We start from the raw sequence: 19716 nt of genomic DNA, 5'->3' as shown, positions 1-19716 counted from the left end.
CTTTCAGAAATGTACACTTTTCCCATTCATGTTCTGACTTATTTTCTGGAGCTAAAATAACTTGCAGCTGTTGTTGGAAAAAGTAGAGAAATGAAAGGATGCAGTTGTTTTTGCTGGTGCTGATTTACTGTCCCACAAAATTCCTTTCTTTATCTTAAACATATAATTTAATTGTTTTTATTATTGACACAAATATTTTGATTTCTAACAATGAGAAGGAAATAAAATGTTATAACATTTATGCAGATCTATTTTGATATTTATACTTACTAACAGGAAATGCTGATTTTGCAGTTCTACCTAAACATAACTTTGGAATTCCATTGTTTCATTAATGATTCTTGAAGTTAGTAAAATTTCTCTTTTCATCAAATTAAATGTAGATTCTTGGCAAACCAAGTTCACTGCAAATAGGTAATTGTTAGAAATGTACAAAGGTCTTGATCATGTGAGTGCATGCCTTCCTGAGCCGAATGGATAATGTATAAAAATTCATTAAAATTTAATGTCACTTATGTCTGCTTACTGAATGGAACAGAGCCAGGATTGGCAGATGGGATTTCACTCAGCGATAACGATTCAGAGTCCAAGCACATCAATTTTTAAAAGGCTCTGCAGCAAGTATCTTAAATTTCTAATGAAATGTGTGTTTCTGTGCTCTGTTTTTAGGCTTAACAGACCAAATTCTAGGTACACCAAGAGTGCAAACTGCAAAATGTGATTATGCATCATTGGAAGTGATGGAAGAAGGGAAGAAATTCCACTGTATCTTTACAGGTTGCAGTAACGGTTGGTGAATGCTGTGCAAGAGAACCTGCAATGTATGCTGCTGAATCATCACTGGAGGAGCAAATAGAAGCTGTAAGAGCAAAAGCCAGGACGCACTTTGATGTTGAGACAGAACATTTGTATTCAGAAAACATCATAACAGATGAAAGCTGCTTTCAGCCACATGCCACAACGCCTTGCAAGGACATGCTGACTGCTGCAAAAACAATTGAGACAGAGTGTTTCTCTGATGAGACGCAGGTTGTTATAAACACTGATCCATTTCTTCATGAGGAAGTGGAAAACCTACAACACAATTTGAAATTTGCTGGCAAAACTACTGAAGAAAATGAGGAGATTAGTTTGAAGTGCAACGAAACTGTACAGTTCATTACAAATGGTGAAGCTATGCCTAAACATAGCAATCATGTATTACAGAACCATATTAGAAGTAATTCCAATGATTGTGTATATGGAGACTCTTGGTCTGTACAGAATACAAAAGGAACTGTGGAGGTAGATGGCCGGACAATAAAACAAAACCACACAAATCTCGTGAGTGAAATGAATGAAGATTATCAACAGATGGGTTCAGAAGCGGAGCAGGAAGTTCAGGGCAGTGTGGAGTTCAGTGAGTGTCAGACATCACATGAAGTTTCAGAGAAACAAGGTGATGAAGATGTGGAAGGACCCTCCAGCTTTAAACATAATGTTGTCTCATCCAGTCAGAAGAATGATACTGAAGAGTTAATGCAATTCAATGACAATTCACTTTCCTTGGATGAACTTGCAAAAAGGATTCAGATAGAAGAGGTATTTTTTATATATATATATATATATATATATATATAGAACTATTAAAAAAAAATCAACTTTTGATTTTATTTTTAAAAGGATAATATGTTTTTACAGAGTGGTAACAGCACAGGAGGTTATCTGGCCCTTCAAGTTCCAGATCTCAAGAGCAGCACAGCCAGTCCCTCCTCCTGCCCTTTCTCTATTAACCTCCAGCTTTTTTCCTTTTCAAGTACTGATCTAATTTTGAAAGTCATAATCAAATCTGCCTTCATCTCACTGGCAGCAAAGTTATCATGGATGATAACCAGTCATGGTATCAAATTATTTTTCTCCTTGTTGGCTTTGGTTATTTTCCTTAAATCCATGCCTTCTGGTTTTCAACTCCTCCACAATGGGAGCGGTTTCCTTGTGCCTTTTTATCTAAATCCCTCATTATTTTTTGAGGCATTCACTTCTTTATTAAACAGTGTTGACCACAGATGGGGGTAATACTGCTGTTGTAGCTGAAAGTGTTTTGTACTTTCTCACCTATGGTTTTTATGGTAAAGGGGATGGCGTACAAGATGAACAAACTCATTGCTGAAACTGTACTGTACAGTACATGAGATCACATCTGTGTGTGAGCACAAGACGAAGTTTTGGTCTCTCTTAAGGTGTGTACTTGCCTTGGTAGTGACGTAGCAAAAGCGCTCTTCTAATTAATTTGTTGGAAGAGAGGATTGTCATGTGGAAAGGTTGAGTATACTTGGGCCTAATGCTTTCAGGATTTTAGAAGAATGAAAGGTGATGTGGAATCATAAGATTCTGAACGGGTTTGATAGAGTACATACAGTAAAGATATTTTCTCTGCTAAAGCAACGTAGAACCACAGAGGGGTTGACCATTTAAGGCAGAGGTGAAGAGGAATTATTCAAGACTCGAATAGATTTGTTACCTTAACTGTTTCTCAACCTACCCTGCCAGTTTTAAAGTTTTATGCATATATAGGACAAGGTCACTCTGTTCCTGCACTCCTATTAACGTTTAGCACCCAGATTCAAAATTAAAATCTGAATGGAATACATTTCTATTGCATGTCCTTGCACATTTTCTTATTTGTATAGTAACTTGGAAGAGAATTGTTTTGTTTATTTGTACATTTGATCTGCTTGCTTTGATATCTTAGCAGCTTCAGATTTTGAAAACGTGGTTGAAGTAGTGGACAGGGGAGTGTCTATTGGTGTTACTTAAATGGATTTCCAGGAGGTATTTGATAAAATTACTCATGAGGCAATTAACTAAAGTTGAAGCTCATGGGATTGCAGGTAATTTATTGATCTGGCCAAGAAATTGGTTGGAGAGCAGAACATTTATAGTGGGGATAATGGCTAGTTATTCATATTGGCAGGATGTGACCAGTGGCTGACAGCATGGGGGTCTTGTGGCAGCAACCCAGGACTCTACAAGAGATATGTATCCAAAAATGGGTAGTATTGTAAACAGTATAGATGGAAACATAAAATTACACACATTTAATAGGTTGAACAAACAAAACTGACAATAAAGTTCAGTGTACCAAATATATTGTCATCCACTTCAGACTTAAAAATGCCTGTTTTATTATCTTTAGGTGTTGAAAAGCAAGTAGTGAAGACCTAAAGTGATTAGGGGATTCGTGTTCAAAGATCATTAAAATGTCATGGACAATTATAGAAAATAATCAAACGCTTGCAAGAATACTTTAAATGTTCTATATAACATTGGAGGTCATTTAGCCCATGGAGTCTCTGTCAGCTCTGAGCAATCCCATTCCCCCTATTGTTCAATGTACTTCTTCTTTCATACATGCCATTAACACCCTGCTGATTTTTCCACTGACTACCTACACCAGGAGTAACTTACAGCAGCCAATTAACGTACCAAACCACACGTCTTTGAGAAGTGGAGGAAACCAGGGTACCAAGGGGAAACCCACGTAGTGACAGAGAATTTACAGACCACAGACAGCACAGGAGATCAGCAGTGAACCTGGATCACTAGAGCTGCACTACCTGCAGTGTCATTGTGCTGCCTTTGTTAATTTTAAACGAGTATTTGTGATAACCAGTGGTATTAAGAAAAATAGTACAAGGGTGGGACTATAGTGTTAGCTCATGGATCAGCCACTTTCCATACAATAGCCAAACTTGCACGAGTGATTAAGTTGCCAAATTGTACTCCTGTGATGTAGGTAGTGTAGCGGTTAGCGTAACACTTTACAGTGCCAGTAACCCGGGTTCAATTCCGACCACTGTCTGTAAGGAGTTTGTACATCCTCCCCGTGTCTGCGTGGGTTTCCTTCGGGTGCTCCGGTTTCCTCCCACATTCCAAAGATGTACAGGTTAGGAAGTTGTGGGCGTGCTATGTTGGCGCCGGAAGCATGGCGACACTTGCGGGCTGCCCCCAGAACACTCTATGCAAAAGATGCATTTCACTGTGTGTTTCGATGTACATGTGACTAATAAAGAAATCTTATAATGAAATCGGTAGGAATGAAAATGCAGTAAATCAAGTTCCCATGGATAGGAAGTATGTGTGGTTTCCTTAAATAAGCATTTAAAATACTAAATCTGAAGCATGTGAATAGTTAAGTGGACACCAGACTAGAAAGGATTGGGTTGGATATAATGAAACTACATGGAGTATTAGCTTTCCCATGCACAGATGAAGCATCATTTTGAGCAGAATACCAGAAGATCAAAACTCCCTGCAGACTTAAGACATTGAGCATTGACCAAAGAAGATGAGAAGCTGAGATATGGTAGAGAGAATTAATGAATAAGTGATATTTATCATCATTCTTCTTGGCAAATTGTCATTGAAACCTAGCTGGAGGGGGTAAGATGTCACAAACTGTACCTGTATTTTGTTGCAAAATTCCCATTGAAAGTGTATTGTAAAATCACTAGGTAGATATCAGAAGTAAATTAATATTGATGGTGGGTGGATGGACCAAGATAGGGAGAACTTCAAGAAAGAATGTAGTTACCAAAAGTAAATATTTTTTGAGGCTCTTTTGAACAGAAACATTAATTCTCATTGCACAGATACTGACCAACCCACTGAGTGTTTCTGTCATTTTCTGTTTTTATTTCAGGTTTACAGCATCTGCAGTCTAATGATTTTCATTGGCTATAAAGTGTTTTCCATTTTTCTAAGCTATTTTGAGTAGAAATCGAAATTTTGTGGTGTACTGTCCAACCATTACAGAATATGGTTAATATGTAAACAGGGTTAAGTTAACTTGCACTTTTAAAGCACTTTTGTATTAATGTTGGGGTGCCAAAACAAAGATGCTTAAGTGGAGATCTTTAAATGCCACCCCCTTTTTCTCACTGCCAAGAATAGACAAGAGTTTATACTGCTTGTGTCACTTTGCCTGGAGAACCTACAAATATCAGTGGGAGCATTGTGTTTGGCATATCTTATATTTTAAGATTTCAGAAGTATTGGGCTACAGATAATAGAACATATAATCTGCAAAATCACAGATACTAAAAAAAAATCAGTCAGTGGAGACACTGGAGACTGAAGATGCTGGAATCTGGAGCAACAAAAAATCTTCTGGAGGAACTCAGCAGGTTGAGCAGCATCTGTGAATGCTGTCTGCTGCTCAACCTGCTGAGTTCCTACAGCAGATTGAAAAATTTAGTCAATGTTCTTCTTCGACCAAAAAAGGAATAACTTTCAAAGTGTAACCAAATTTGGAAAAAAATATTGAACATGTAACTTGAACATTACCATAACCTATGTGAATGTTTAAATCAGTTACCATAGAAACCATAGAACAATACAGCATAATACAGGCCCTTTGGCCACCATGTTGCGCCGCCCTTCAAACCACACCTAAGACTATCTAACCCCTTCCTCCCACATATCCCTCCATCTTAATATTCCTCCATATGCTTATGTAACAAATCTCTTGAACTTGACCAACATATTCAGGCTCCACCACCACCCAGGCAGCGCATTCCATGCACCAACCCCACTCTCTGGGTGAAAAACCTCCCTCTGACGTCTCCCTTGAACTTCCCACCCTTACGTTAAAGCCACGTCCTCTTGTTTGAGCATTAGTGCCCTGGAAAGAGGCACTGGCTGTCCACTCTATCTATTCCTCTAATATCTTGTATACCTCTATTATGTCTCCCCTCATCCTCCTTCCTCTCCATGAGTAAAGCCCGAGCTCCTTTAGTCTCTCCTCATAATCCATACTCCTCTAATCCAGGCAGCATCCTGGTAAATCTCCTCTGCACCACTTCCAACGCCTCCACATCCTCCTTATATGAGGCGACAGAACTGGACACAGTACTCTAAGTGTGGCTCTAACCAAGAGTTTTGTAAAGCTGCATCATCTACTTCGCAGCTCTTAAACTCGATCCCACGACTTATGAAAGCTAACATCCATAAGCTTTCTTAACTACCCTATCTACCTGTGAGGCAGACTTTCAGTGATCTGTGGATATGAACCCAGATCCCTCTGCTCCTCCACACTGCCCAGAATCCTGCCATTTACCTTGTACTCCGCCTTGGAGTTTGTCCTTCCAAGTGTACTACATCACACTTCTGGATTGAACTCCATCTGCCACTTGTCAGCCCAGCTCTGCATCCTATCATAATCCCTCTGCAAGCTTCGACAGCCCTCCACACTATCCACAACACCACCGATCTTGTGTCATCTGCAAACTTGCTAACCCACCCTTCCACCCCGTCATCTAAGTCATTAATAAATATCACAAAAGTAGAGGTCCGAGAACAGATCCCTGTGGGACACCACTAGTCACAGCCCTCCAATCCAAATGCACTCCCTCCACCACAACCCTCTGCTTTCTACAGGCAAGCCAATTCTGAATCCACACTGCCAAGCCTCCCTGGATCCCTTGCCCTCTGACCTCTGAAGAAGCCTGCCATGCAAGAACCTTATCAAACGCCTTACTAAAATCCATGTAGACCACATCTACTGCACTACCCTCATCAATCTTCCTGGTCACCTCCTCAAAGAACCCTATCAGGCTTGTGAGGCAAGATCTTCCCTTCACAAAGCCATGCTGGCTGTCCCTAATCAGTCCATGTTTCTCCAAATGCTCATAGATCCTATCTCTTAGAATCCTTTCTAACAGCTTACCCACCACAGACGTAAGGCTCACCGGTCTGTAATTCCCTGGACTATCCCTACTACCTTTTTTGAATAAGGGGACAACATTTGCCACCTTCAATTCTCCGGTACCATCCCATGGACAACGAGGACTCAAAGATCCTAACCAACAGTTCAGCGGTCTCCTCCTTGCCTCACGAAGCAGTCTGGGGAATATACCGTCAGGCCCCGGGGACTTATCTGTCCTAATATTTTCTAACAACTCCAACACATCCTCTCCCTTGATATCTACATGCTCCAGAACATTAACCTTACCAACACTGTCCTCAGCATCATCAAGACCCTCTCCTTGGTGAATAGTGAAGAGAAGTATTCATTGAGAACCTCACCCACTTCCACAGCTTCCAGGCACATCCTCCCACTTTTGTCTTTAATCGGACCTACCTTTACCCTAGCCATCCTTCTGCTGTTCACGTACGAGAAAAAGCCTTGGGATCTCCTTAACCCTACTCGCCAAAGCCTTTCATGTCCCCTTCTCGCTCTCCTCAGCTCTTTCTTAAGTTCCTTCCTTGCTACTCTATATTCCTCACGAGCCCTGTCTGATCCTTGCTGCTTACAACCTTATGTATGCTACCTTCTTCTTCCTAACTAGTTGTTCCACCTCTCTCGTCACCCACGGTTCCTTCACCTGCCATTCCTTCTCTGCCTCACCGGACAAATTTATCCCTAACATCCTGCTAAAGATCCCTGAACATCGACCACATCTCCATAGTACATTTCTCTTCAAAAATGTCATCCCAATTTATACTTCCAAGTTCTCGCCTTATAGCCTCATAATTCACCTTTCCCCAATTAAATATCTTCCCCTCCTCTTTGCTCCTATCCCTGTCCATGACAATTCTAAAGGTTATGGAGCAATGGTCACTGTCCCCAAATGCTCACCCGATAGATCTGTCACCTGTCCTGGTTCATTACCTAAAAGTAGATCTAATATGGCATTCCCCCTAGTCGGCCTGTCAACATACTGTGTCAGGAATCCATCCTGGACATTCTTAACAAACTTCGCCCCGTCTAAACCTTTGGCACTAAGTAGGTGCCAATCAATATTTGGAAAGTTGAAGTCTCCCATTATAATAACCCTGTTATTTTCACATCTTCCCAAAAACTGCCTCCCAATCTGCTCCTCAGTATCCCTACTGCTACCGGGGGTGGGGGGGGAGGGGGGCCTATAGAATACTCCCAGGAGGGTAACTGCCTCCTTTCTTGTTCCTAACTTCCACCCATATTGACTCTAGAGAGGATCCTCCTACATTATCTACCCTTTCTGCAGCTGTAAACAGTGTCCCTGACCAGTATCGCCACCCCTCCTCCTCTTCTCCCCGCCTCCCTGTCCCTTTTAAAACACTGAAAACCAGAGATATTGAATATCCATTCCTGCCCTGATGTCACATGTAATCAGTTACATTCTAATTTATATTAAACATAAACTTCAATTCATTCTTGCTTGCATTATAAAATGCTATATCATAAAATTCCCTTGATTTAAATTTATATAAACAGATTGAATGTCCACTACTTAAATTCCATTTTATAATTTTCCTTATCTAACCTCAATAAATCAAAATAAATTTCAGATTTCCAGCACCTGCAGTTTTGTTTTGGAATTTCACATTAAAGTTATACTTGTTATTCCAGCAGTTTAAACTAATTAAGTTTGTACTGATGGCAATATTTTTGTATTGCTTTGGACAATAAAATGAAACAAAAGATTAATCTACATTTTAAAAACAGCTTTTCTCGATCAAGTTTCTGAGCCAACCTATGGAATAACATTCTGAACAGTGCAATGTTAAAGTATGGGTAGCACTGCTTTGTAAATTCTAACCTGTTACCTGCCAACAGCTTGCTTAAAATTTTATATTATCTATAGCTGGTAATATGTTTGCCCAAAGGCTAAACAACAATGTAAACTCAGTGTGAAGTGCTTACCTTTTACTATGGGTAAGAAGTGGTTCAGTGATGTACAGAAATTGAATTATTCTGCTGTCTTGTCAACAGAGTATCCGTCCAGAAGGTCTTGTTTCCATACTGAAGAAAGGAAGATCAGGACAAAGAAATCATGCAGGCACAACAGAAGCAGTCAAAGAGAAGAGTAAGATTTCAGGATCCCCAAGATACACTTGATCAGGGTAAGATAATGTCTTGTCAGTATTATTGGAGATTTCCTGTGCACATTGAGGTATAAATATTAGTTCTTGATTTTGTAATGTAAGTGATATAAAAGTAAATGCCAAATATTAATAAATAGCCCAATTTATGATGAGGTTTAGTCTGTACAACAGTTTTTTAAAAAAAATTATAGGTTGAAATCTAACTACAAATTTACAGTAATTGATTGTGCCCATCTTTTGCTGTTATAAATCACTTGAGTTTTTGTGGAAAGCGATAATCATTAATACAACACAAGATTGGACATTGATGTAATGAGTTTGTGCATTTAACATTTGTCTAAGGGTGATGTGCTGTGTCATGAACCAGCAACAAAAGAAACACACTGAGCATGATTCAGTGTTAAAAACTATTTATTAATCACTACTTATGACCATACGTAAATAAAAGTAAAAATGTTAGTATGTTAGAATTCAAAAATGTTAACCTTGAACGTTAACCCAAAACTAAACTCGTCGTGTGTGTGTGTGTGGCAAAGTCCAAAACTCCCAGTTCCGGAATGGTTTCTTAAAGTTCAGTTCCGCAAGCCATAAGGTGAAACATGAGCAAGGGCTTCTTCAACAACCACCGTTGTCTGAAGGTAAGACGTAGACGTAGAGAAACATAGGGAGAGTAATACGAAATCCAAATGTTTCCATGATGGAACCCAAACGACACTCCAGCGTTTACTCGGTAGTGACTTCCTCACCCCGAAAAGCATCCGAATCGGGTCGTCCACACACAAATACCTGTTTCCTTCTCCAGGTCAGCAACAAAGTGAACTCCACCGGATTACTTCCAATTTCCATACATGGATTTCAGTGGCAGACACAGTTATTGTTTCTCATCCATCGATAGAGAAAACTAGCAGGCTGGTGTCTCTCTCCTTCTCTCTCTCTCTCTCTCTCTCTCTCTCCTTCTTCTTACTTCTTCAACAACGTCATTACGTCCTTCATCTTCTATTGACGTAAGCACGCCCCAACACACACATACACACACACTCTCTATCTTGAAGGGACTTTCACTGAGTCCATAACAGCTGTTTATACATGCATGTTATAACAGATCTTGGGTATATGGTCAAAACTGAGAGCTTTGATGTTACTTTGGCTATCATTTATTGTCTTAAAAACAGAATCAAGGACTTGATGCCCAGTATATTTTGCATTTCTTGATTTTTCATGAGGCACTTTATTTTTCTACCTCTCTAGTCTCACTTCTCAAATTTAATTGGATAGTTTTCTGTCTCCCAGATAGGAAGTCCCAGTAAACACTACCATACTTTGTATGCATCTGGTTGGCAAGGTGGCAACCCTTAGATGCCTATAAATTAAGAGCATGAGTGAAGGCGAGGTTTGATGAACTTAAGAATTTTGTACTATGGAAAGATGCCAAGTGGTGGTCAAGTGCTGCATTTCACTCCTATAGGGATATTTATTTTAAACTGTACACTTGTTCCTGGTAACAATGAGATTCAATCTTGACTGCAGTTAAAGTGTGTTCAGAGAGCAGAGGAGATGCTTAATGAAAAGTACTATTTAAAATGAGCTGCTATCAGGTACTGAAACTGATCCTAAACTACTTGATTTTGATGCTCGTGCAAATGTATAATATCATTGGTTCACTGGGACACATGGTATTATTGGAGGAATGTCTTAATTTCTTTGTGCTATGTCTACTGAATGATCCAGTGTGACGTTCAATACATCCTGCAGAGCTGCTCGTGATAAAACTGATAATCTGTTCACTGCTTCTTACAGTGGAAAGCCACAGATCTGAATGATGAGCACTAGAAATATAGCATTGCCAACTTCCACACACAGAACTGATGGACATGTCCCACTTCTTTAGCAATTTTTCTCTCCCCCTAGCAATTAGCACTTTTCTCAGCGGTATAACCATGCTTTTTTTAATACTCATCTGATTTATTTTTTAAAAATCCCTTACTGACGATGTGGATTAAGGTTCTTTATAATTTTTTTAGAACCTCATTGGGAATATACAGAAAAAGGTAAACAATGTGCAGCCAGTGTATGATAAATATTTGCGATTATATATGAGCACAACCTTCTTGCATTGTAGCCAATTTTCTTCTGTTCTTGTCTTCTACATTATCTTACATTTCCACTGCAGATGTTTTGTACTCTGATCATAAAAGATGATAAATGGGCTCCATGATATCTATTAAAACTTGGTATATGACTCCTACTTTCTTCTATCCCCCAAATCCTTGATTTCTATGGAGTCCAAAAAACTACCTGGTGTAAGTATACAATGTTTAACGTCCACAATCCCCCAGTGTAGAGAATTCCAAAGGTTCATAATCCACTGAATGAAATTTCTGCTCGCCTTCATTTTAAAAAGGGGATAGTCATTGGATCAACGCTGAGTCACACAGCATGGAAACAGGCCCTTCGGTCCACTGAGTCCATGCCAACCATCAAGCGTCCATGTATTTTAATCCTATTGTATTCTTACTCATCCTGAAATCATAGTGGGCACAGTGCAGAGCATTCAGTTGGGAATCGTTCCTGCTTGCGCTATAAAAGATAGAGCTGTGTTGTACTGTCAATGTTTAATGTCATGTCTATGTGATCTTAGCTGCTTGTGTAATTAGTGGTCCCAAAACTGATGTTTGGGAAAAATGAAAGTGGTCCAGTTTACTCACTGGGACTTCCTGCAGGTTCAACAGAAAATATTATTGCTAAGAGAATTCCCATAGAATGCCTCATTTATGGATCAAAAAAGTTACAGTGCTGTAAAGTAATGACACAGTCTTAAACTGTCAGGTATACAGTTACTAGAACCAGATCAGAAGACAATGGGTTTGCTTATCAATGATTCTTTCCTTCTGCTGACTGTAAACAATTGATTGTTTGTTTTCACTTTTATTGAAATTTTGGACCACAGCTCTGCATATCTCAGCAGGCATCCATCCTGTTTTATATATTATTGTAGCAATCCTGGAAATATTTGCTGCCTTTATTGTTTAGCATGGCTGACATTTACAATAAATGCATCCTGAAAAAGCTGTCTGTTTTGTTCACTTACAAGTTTAGTCTGACAGATGCTCACTTTGCATTAGTTGCTTTCATAAAACTCCTCTCCCACAAAACCTACCTTGTTTTCTGAATAGAAATATGTGAAAATCTTTAAACAAGCCCTCTGATCATCCTCACCACCAGCGGTTAATGACCTTTAATGTGTGACTTCTTTTCTTGTTCTTCATCAATAGTTTCTCATTTGTTTTTTCACAAATATTCTGTTTCATAATGATTCCTTGCCCTGTCATAAATTAAAATGTAACATTCTTTCCTGGAGCCCGAGTCATTTATAGATCCTTGGCAAAAGCTTAAGCTCTGTCTTGGTTTTATGTTAATACACATTTGTCCAATCTCATCCCAATATTCCTTTGACTTCCACTTTTAAACACTATTTATTTGGCTTAACTTCAGTCGCTTTCAATAATTAAAACTGGTTGTGTGTCCTTTTGAAACTTACTTCCCAAAGAAAGCATTACTATCTTTACTCATTCAACAATTCTACTGCAATATAAGCATAGGTCTTTAACCTAAAACTAAATTGGTTTATTTTTGTCACATGTACCAAGGTACAGTTAAAAATTTTGTTTTGCATGCCATCCATACAGGTTATTTCATCACATCAGTACATCAAGGTAGTACAAGGGAAAGCAATAACAGAATGCACAATATAGTGTTATAGTTACAGAGAAAGTGCAGACAGTAAGGTGCAAGGCCACAACAAGGTAGATTGTGAGGTCAAGAATCCATCTTATCGTACAAGAGGTCAATTCAATAGTCTTACAACAACGGGATAGAAGCTGTTCTTGATCCTGGTGGTATGTGCTTTCAGGCTACCAGGCCATTACCTTATCATCAGTGAAACAACTTGAACATCAATTCTAATTTTATTTTAGCAAAATTTACCTATCAAATATTTCTTGTTTGTCCCTAATCTCCTTGGACTGTTTGAAGGATTTAGTAGTCTGAACTGGTTGTCAGAATTGATAACTCTGATTCTTCTGGAGACCATTTTGAGCAATTTTTTTCTGCCATAACCTATTTTGCTATCCCATTTGGTCCTGTAAATGGGGAGGATATTTACTTGCCCATCAGCAAACCTGGGATTTTAAAGTTGTGGCTACAAACATAGAGATTGAATGTTACATAAATGTAAAGCTGGTTTTGATCTGGGGAATAGAAGTCTACTTTTAGAACCAATTCAAGATAAAGAGCAAGATTTTCCATTTTTTTAAAAAGACATGTATAAAAGATGCAACAAAGCCCTTCTGCTGGGTGACATACTGATCAAGGCCTCTTGCAACTGAGACCTTGTTGCATGATTTGAGTGTGGGGAGGCAGTGAGATTGGTCTTCTGCATTGGGACCAGGTGAGTGTGAGTGGAAGGGTAGTCCAGTGGTGATTTTCGAGCAGCAGATCAGGTGCAGTTAGATTTGGGCTGCTTCTATTTTCTTGAGTTCCTATAGTTGAGTGAATCTCTTGATGGGAGCTGTGACATTTTACTTTGTACTGTTACTGTTTTTACCTGTACTACATCAATGCACTTTGTACTAACTCAATGTAACTGCACTGTGTAATGAATTGACCTGTACGATCGGTTTGTAAGACAAGCTTTTCACTGTACCTCGGTACAAGTGACAATAATAAACCAATACCAATACCATGTTTGTATGAGGAGTTGTGAGATGACATTGCAAGATCAAGTCATGAAATAAGTGACACGTTAAAGTATTACAGAGACCAATGGTTTGAAATACCAAATCAGTAAATGGTGTAATCAATCAATGTAAGAAATATTTACAGATTCACTTTTAATAAGGTGAATTAGTAGAATGCTTTTGGAAATATCAATGTGCTGATCTTTTTTTTCTATTTCTACTTAGATGAAGTAAATGGAGATTCCTGCCTTCTCTTAGTCCTGCTGTGTATTGTCACAGTACTTCTGAGCATCCTAGGAACAGCACTTTATTGCACATTTGGTGATCTGGAGTCCAGTGTGTGCAGAGACTTCACAACACAGGTGGACTTTTACTATACCCAGTTTCAACAAGGGGTTGCAAAAGTTAAGCACTGGTTGCTGTTTTCTTAAATAACAATGTATCCACACGCATTGACATCATTGTGTAAATGGGAATTCGGATGGACCACAATGAGCAGTTAATCATGTTGATGCTCGTGCTGCAGTGCACTAACTACTGTGGAATGTCACAACACAGGAACTTAAATACTGAAGCTTCAGACCTCAACAAAACCATTTGTAACTTGACATTATTACCATTAATAGCTTGAAGGAAGACTGAATATACAAACAATAATGTTTGCAAACTGTGTGAATAGCAGAATTGTCAATTGTTTTCAGAAGAAATTAGTTTTGTATAATTTGCCTGTTAGGGTACTCTGCACTTAAAGGATGTAATAATTTGGATTCATAATGGTTCTTGTGTCATAATGTAAGTGTTTTATTTACAGTTGATAATTTTGCATTTGATTTTACTTGTCGGTTTTACCTTGTTTTTAAAAAAAATCATATTATCTGTAGGTTTTGATTTCAAAACTATTTTAATTGTTTAGATTACTTTGCATATGTCAGTTTTTCAATTATAACTTTTTCTACAGACCTCAAATTATCAGTGATTATCGCTATCTGTTATTCTTATTTTGTTCCCATATTATATCCTCCTGTGTTTTTTTAAAATGCAAACACAGATGAATGAATTTTTAAGAAGATTGTTATTTAATGTTTAAATGTACATATTGTTTATTAAGTAGTCTGTCATGTGTGACAGAGGGTATTTCACTGAGTATTGGTGAATCATTTTCTATTATTACTTTCACTTGCTTTTTTTTAGATGTAATAATTCTAATTTAAATTGTAGGAGTGAATGAGTAAGTTTTAACTTGATTTATCAGCATGTGAGCTCCTTCATCTGTATGTTTGTTCTGTTAAATTCAGTTTTACTTTCTTTCATTTTAAACAATGGCAAAACAGTTTAAAAACTTGTGGTGCTAATGTTCTGCTTTGTGATGCTTTTCGATTTCTTTGTTTTTGTTTTTACAGAAAGTATAGTAAAAGATTCAAGACATTTTCAGACCTATTGTCAGTGAAATGATAGAGGTTAACATTTATTTCTCAAAATGGTAAATTTCTTGGCTCAGCAATGCTGGGAGAAAAGGGATATGCAAATAAAGAATCTCTAAAGGCTGATTTCATCCAAAAGCACAAACTTGGTCAAATTATCCTGGATGATTGCTTGCATCTTTTAGAGCAGCATTGCTGATGTTAGTAATTAAGGTGACTGCCCCTTGCAAGTTTGTCAATATCAGAATCAGGTTTATTATCACTGACATATGTCATGAAAGTTGTTGTATTGCAGCAGCAGTACAGTGCAAGATATAAAAATTACTATAAATTACAAAATAAATAGTGCAAAAAAGTAGTGTTCATGGACCCTTCAGAAATCTGATGGTGGAGGGGAAGAAGCTGTTCCTCAGTCGTTAAATGTGGGTCTTCAGGCTCCTAATGGTGGTAACAAGAGGGCATGTCCCAGATGGTGAGGGCCCTTAGTGATGGATGTTGCCCTCTTGAGGCACCATCTCTTGAAGATGGACCCATTTCACTGAATTCTCATAATTACTTGTGTGTGTGTTGAAAATTTGTTACGTTCGGTATATTTTGACTGATTTGGAGTGGTATGCTGAGGTTAACTTGATTTCTGTTTTAAGGCAGACACGGTATTTTCCTTGCCGATTTCTAGTCGCAGAAGTCTGTACTCTCAGGCTTCCACTTCTACCACCTACATATGTCTGCATGGTAAGCATTGGGATTATGCTGCTTGGTTCTTAAAAAGTTGGGCATCTTTGAATAATCTTGGCAGGAAGAGGTTTAAAAAGTTAACTTTATTATTGCTAAGGTAGCTGTATATTCAGGAGAATAGCATGCATTACCTTAGTCAAATTTCTGTTGCATCACAAAGCACAATATTGTAACACATGCACTATCATTGTAAAGTTTTATCACCTTTGAATGTGTGTGAAATATTGATCTTGTAAATGGAAAAATTATTATTCAAACCCATAGAATTAGGTTTATATATTTAAAAATGGGAAATTTTGAAAAAATAAGAGCAGGTCTCTATCCAGATGTGTGCATGGACTGTTCACCAAAGCTTACAGCAAATAGTGGATAATTATCTCATCCTCTTAATGTGACTGCATAGCACTTTAAATCTTGCTTTCTTTGCAGATTTATGTTCTAATTTCTTGGCGCCTGCAAATATTGTTTTGTTTATAACAATCAAATACAGTGCTAGAAATTCACAATAGGATTGCCATTACTAAAAGAAGAAAGGTTAACATTTAATGTGTGGAAACTGGCTTTGCTATTCTTTACTAAGTTTGTTTTTTTTTCCTTTGGTAAATATGCATTATTTCTGCATTTAGCAAGTTATTACTAGTAGCTTACAGTGAGCAATCATGCTTATCCTCCTCTGATATAACTAGAATATTGTAAAACACTGGCAGATTGAATGAGGAAACTTGCTGGTGAATTTATTCTTCAATCCGAATGATGTAATCATTTAGGAGCTTTAGAAAGGGCCTTAAATTTTAGCAAAGCAACTTTTAACATGTATGTCTAAAAAATTGCTAACTTTAGACATTAACTGTAACATAGTGCATAATAGTAGGCACTATACAATAGCCATGAATTACTGGCTGGTTCAGTACACAACTATAAAGATACTATATAGAACTTTATTTAATGTAGATTGTGTTGTATGTAAAGCAAATCATTTGGATTTATTTTCCTCCTGTTTTTGTATATTGCAAATACCTGGCATGTAAAATTTCAAATCTATGATTTGAGCTCTAATCTTGGTTACAGCACCTGTATTCTTAATCTGAATTGTTAAACGCTTTTGTTTATTTTGTATTGTGCAAGACTTTTGGGATTGTTCACAAGAAATATAAATGTGTCCACAACCACAATAATGAAATGTAGTAATTTTATCACTGCATTGATTTAAAATGCAAAACTGCATAGAATGGCAATTTGAAGACAAGATAATTGTAAAGTGTTTTACATGATTTCTGTCATTGACCATGCAGTTTAAGATTACAACTTGTGATTTGAATTTTTACAAATGGGGAAAATTCAAGTAGGATTAACACTGAGTTCCTTATTTTAAAATCTGTTTATTTAATGTACAACCTTTTAAACTCCTTCAATGTACCACATTCAACAATGTAAAGATGTGCTGGTTGGTAGCTTAATTGCCCACTGTAAATTATCCCAGATGTGTGTGTAGAAGGGGAAAGGGAGTTGTTATGCATGTGAGAATAGGTTATGGGGAAATAAGTGGGGGCATGAGACACAAATGAATGCTCCAAGAGCTGGCATATACTTAATGGGCCAATGGCAGCTTCCTATGTTCTAAGATATGCAAAAGATAAATTGTGCTTTTCTTAGTCTGAGTCACAATGTTAAGATGGAATTTTCTCAATCTTTCCTCTTATTGAACATATACAAATTAGGAGCAGGAGCAAGCCACTTGGCCTCGCCAACCTGCTCTGTGATTGATCTAATCTCAATTTTACATTCCTGTATACCTGCAGTAACCTCTCAACCCCCTTGCTTAACATGTATCTATACCTTTGTCTTGAGACTGCTTCAGGTGCCCATTGAGTAAGAGTCCTAAAGACTCTCAACCCTTGGAGAGAAGAAATTTCAATTCATGTGTCTTAAATGGGTGAACTTTTTTTTTTAAAATATAGTAATACCTAGTTATAAATTCTTTCATAAAAAGAAACAGCTCAACAGCCACCCTTATCAAGACCCCTCAGCATCTTCTATGTTTCAAACATCACATCTTCCTCTTAAGTTCCTACAGATACAAGCTGAGCTTGTCCAACATTTTCTCATACAACCACCTGTATTCCAGGTATTAATCTAATAAAACCTGAATTACTTCCAACAAATTAACATAATCCTTAAGGAGGCTAATACTCTAGAAATAGATACCAAAAATTTGCCCAAGTTGCTATTTACTCTACAAATGTTTGGCCAATTTGTTTCAACAGGCTGATTTGCATCAATGATCCCTTGCAGCATAATCTTGTCCATGCACTGCTAATACATGATCATTTTTTCCAGCTGTGGTGAGTTGTTGTAAGATACTGAGAGCAAAAAGAAACAAAGTGGAGATGGCTCTAAATTGATGGTAAATGAAGCATTGCTTTCTTCTTCATTAGAAGTATGGTCAGGTTCAGAGTGAAACCCAAAAAACTGGCTTCAAGCTCAATGAAGAAATCCAACTGTAAAGTGAAACCCAAAAGGCCACTGGATATAGCAATGGCCCAAGAGCCACAAGGCAGCAATGAATAACTGGAACTGTAGAAGGGAATTGGAAATGGATGTACCTGATTGAGTTAATTTAAGTCTTTCTTAAAATCAGGCTTTCCTTCCCCTCTCTCTCCCTCCACCCCACCAATGTAGAAGAAAGCAATGCTTTATTTACCATCAATTTAGAACCATCTCCACTTCTATCAGTATATTACAACTCACCACAGCTGGGAAAAATGATCATGTATTAGTGTATAATCCCATAAACTGGCTATATTTGGTTTACTCTTTGTGCTCATTTCATTTACCCATACAAATTCCCCAATTGACACTAAATAGTTTAAACTTTCCTTTGATTTTTTTCTTCATTACTTAAATCCTTGTTCTGTTCTTCACCTTTACCCTTGCCTCTCATCTACAACTATTCAGTGTATAATTAGATAAACTTGGTGGGGAGGGGAACAATCAGTCCCAATATCTGTGAAGCTGTGCTCATCCTCAAGTGAGAAATGTGGAATTAGAAAAGGAGCAGAACCTTATGCATAAAGACAATTAGAATTGAATATTAGGTGCTCCTTAAAGAGAAATTATATTACTGGAATTCAGTGTATTGGTGCTCCTATGTAAACAGTACAATTCAAATTGGGTGCATATGTCAGCTGCATAGGAGAGGTGAAACACACCCAGGATTGGGAAGTTAATATTTTTATACCTCCTTAGATAGATGTGCAAGTTAGCCAGTAGAGATTGCCTGTTGCTGCCTGAAGCACGAGATCAATTTCAAGAAAGTAAACCTCTGACTGCAGATGTTCATGTTCTCCCTGCTAATCAACATGTATAGGTCCAAGATGTTGATACAATCTTAAATTAAGTTTTAGTGAACAGCAACAAGTTCAATAACAATGTGCAGAATAGATGCATCACATTGTTAAACCAATAAATTTTGATCCTGTGTACAAACTAAAAATTACATGGATCAATGTACATATTTTTCTAGTTTCCACAAAATCTTTTCTACACATCAGCTCTTTGCTCAGCATCCACCTCATCTCCAATTTCCATTCACTTCACTTAATATTTAAAAAATCCAAATTGTACAAATAAAATGCTTTGGAAAAATTTCAAAGCTGTGGTCTTGATGCTATATTTTTCCTCTGCAAATGGGAGATTATTATTTTTAGAAATCAAATGTCATTCTGAGGCCAGGCTTAAATGCAAGATGAACTACTTTGGATTGGTTGGGGAGAATAATATGCTTGTATCCAGTGATCAGTCATTAGCCACTGGGTGAGATTTCTTCAGACTTGAAACCAGATGAAGTTATGGAGTTGACCTTTGGTCTGCATCACTCCACATTAGATGGAAGGTGTATTTTGAGTGTACTAAACAAGTATATGCTTGTACATTTTGTAATCCCTGTAATGCTGAAAAATAAATTTACATATACCTTT

At 37.7% G+C, this 19716-nt stretch overlaps 1 long non-coding RNA gene across 1 annotated transcript in view; it reads left to right on the top strand.

Annotated features, from left to right (window-relative positions):
• The window catches only part of LOC127568615 (uncharacterized), a 38143-nt gene extending 18427 nt beyond the window's left edge, over positions 1-19716 (top strand). The window contains exons 4-6 of the long non-coding RNA XR_007956041.1: positions 670-1581; positions 8735-8865; positions 13809-19716. This is a non-coding gene — a long non-coding RNA (uncharacterized LOC127568615). The remainder of the gene's footprint in view (positions 1-669; positions 1582-8734; positions 8866-13808) is intronic.

This window comes from Pristis pectinata, chromosome 3 (assembly GCF_009764475.1).
Source record: "Pristis pectinata isolate sPriPec2 chromosome 3, sPriPec2.1.pri, whole genome shotgun sequence".
NCBI lineage: Eukaryota > Metazoa > Chordata > Chondrichthyes > Rhinopristiformes > Pristidae > Pristis > Pristis pectinata.
This window is presented reverse-complemented; position numbering and strand designations above follow the sequence as displayed.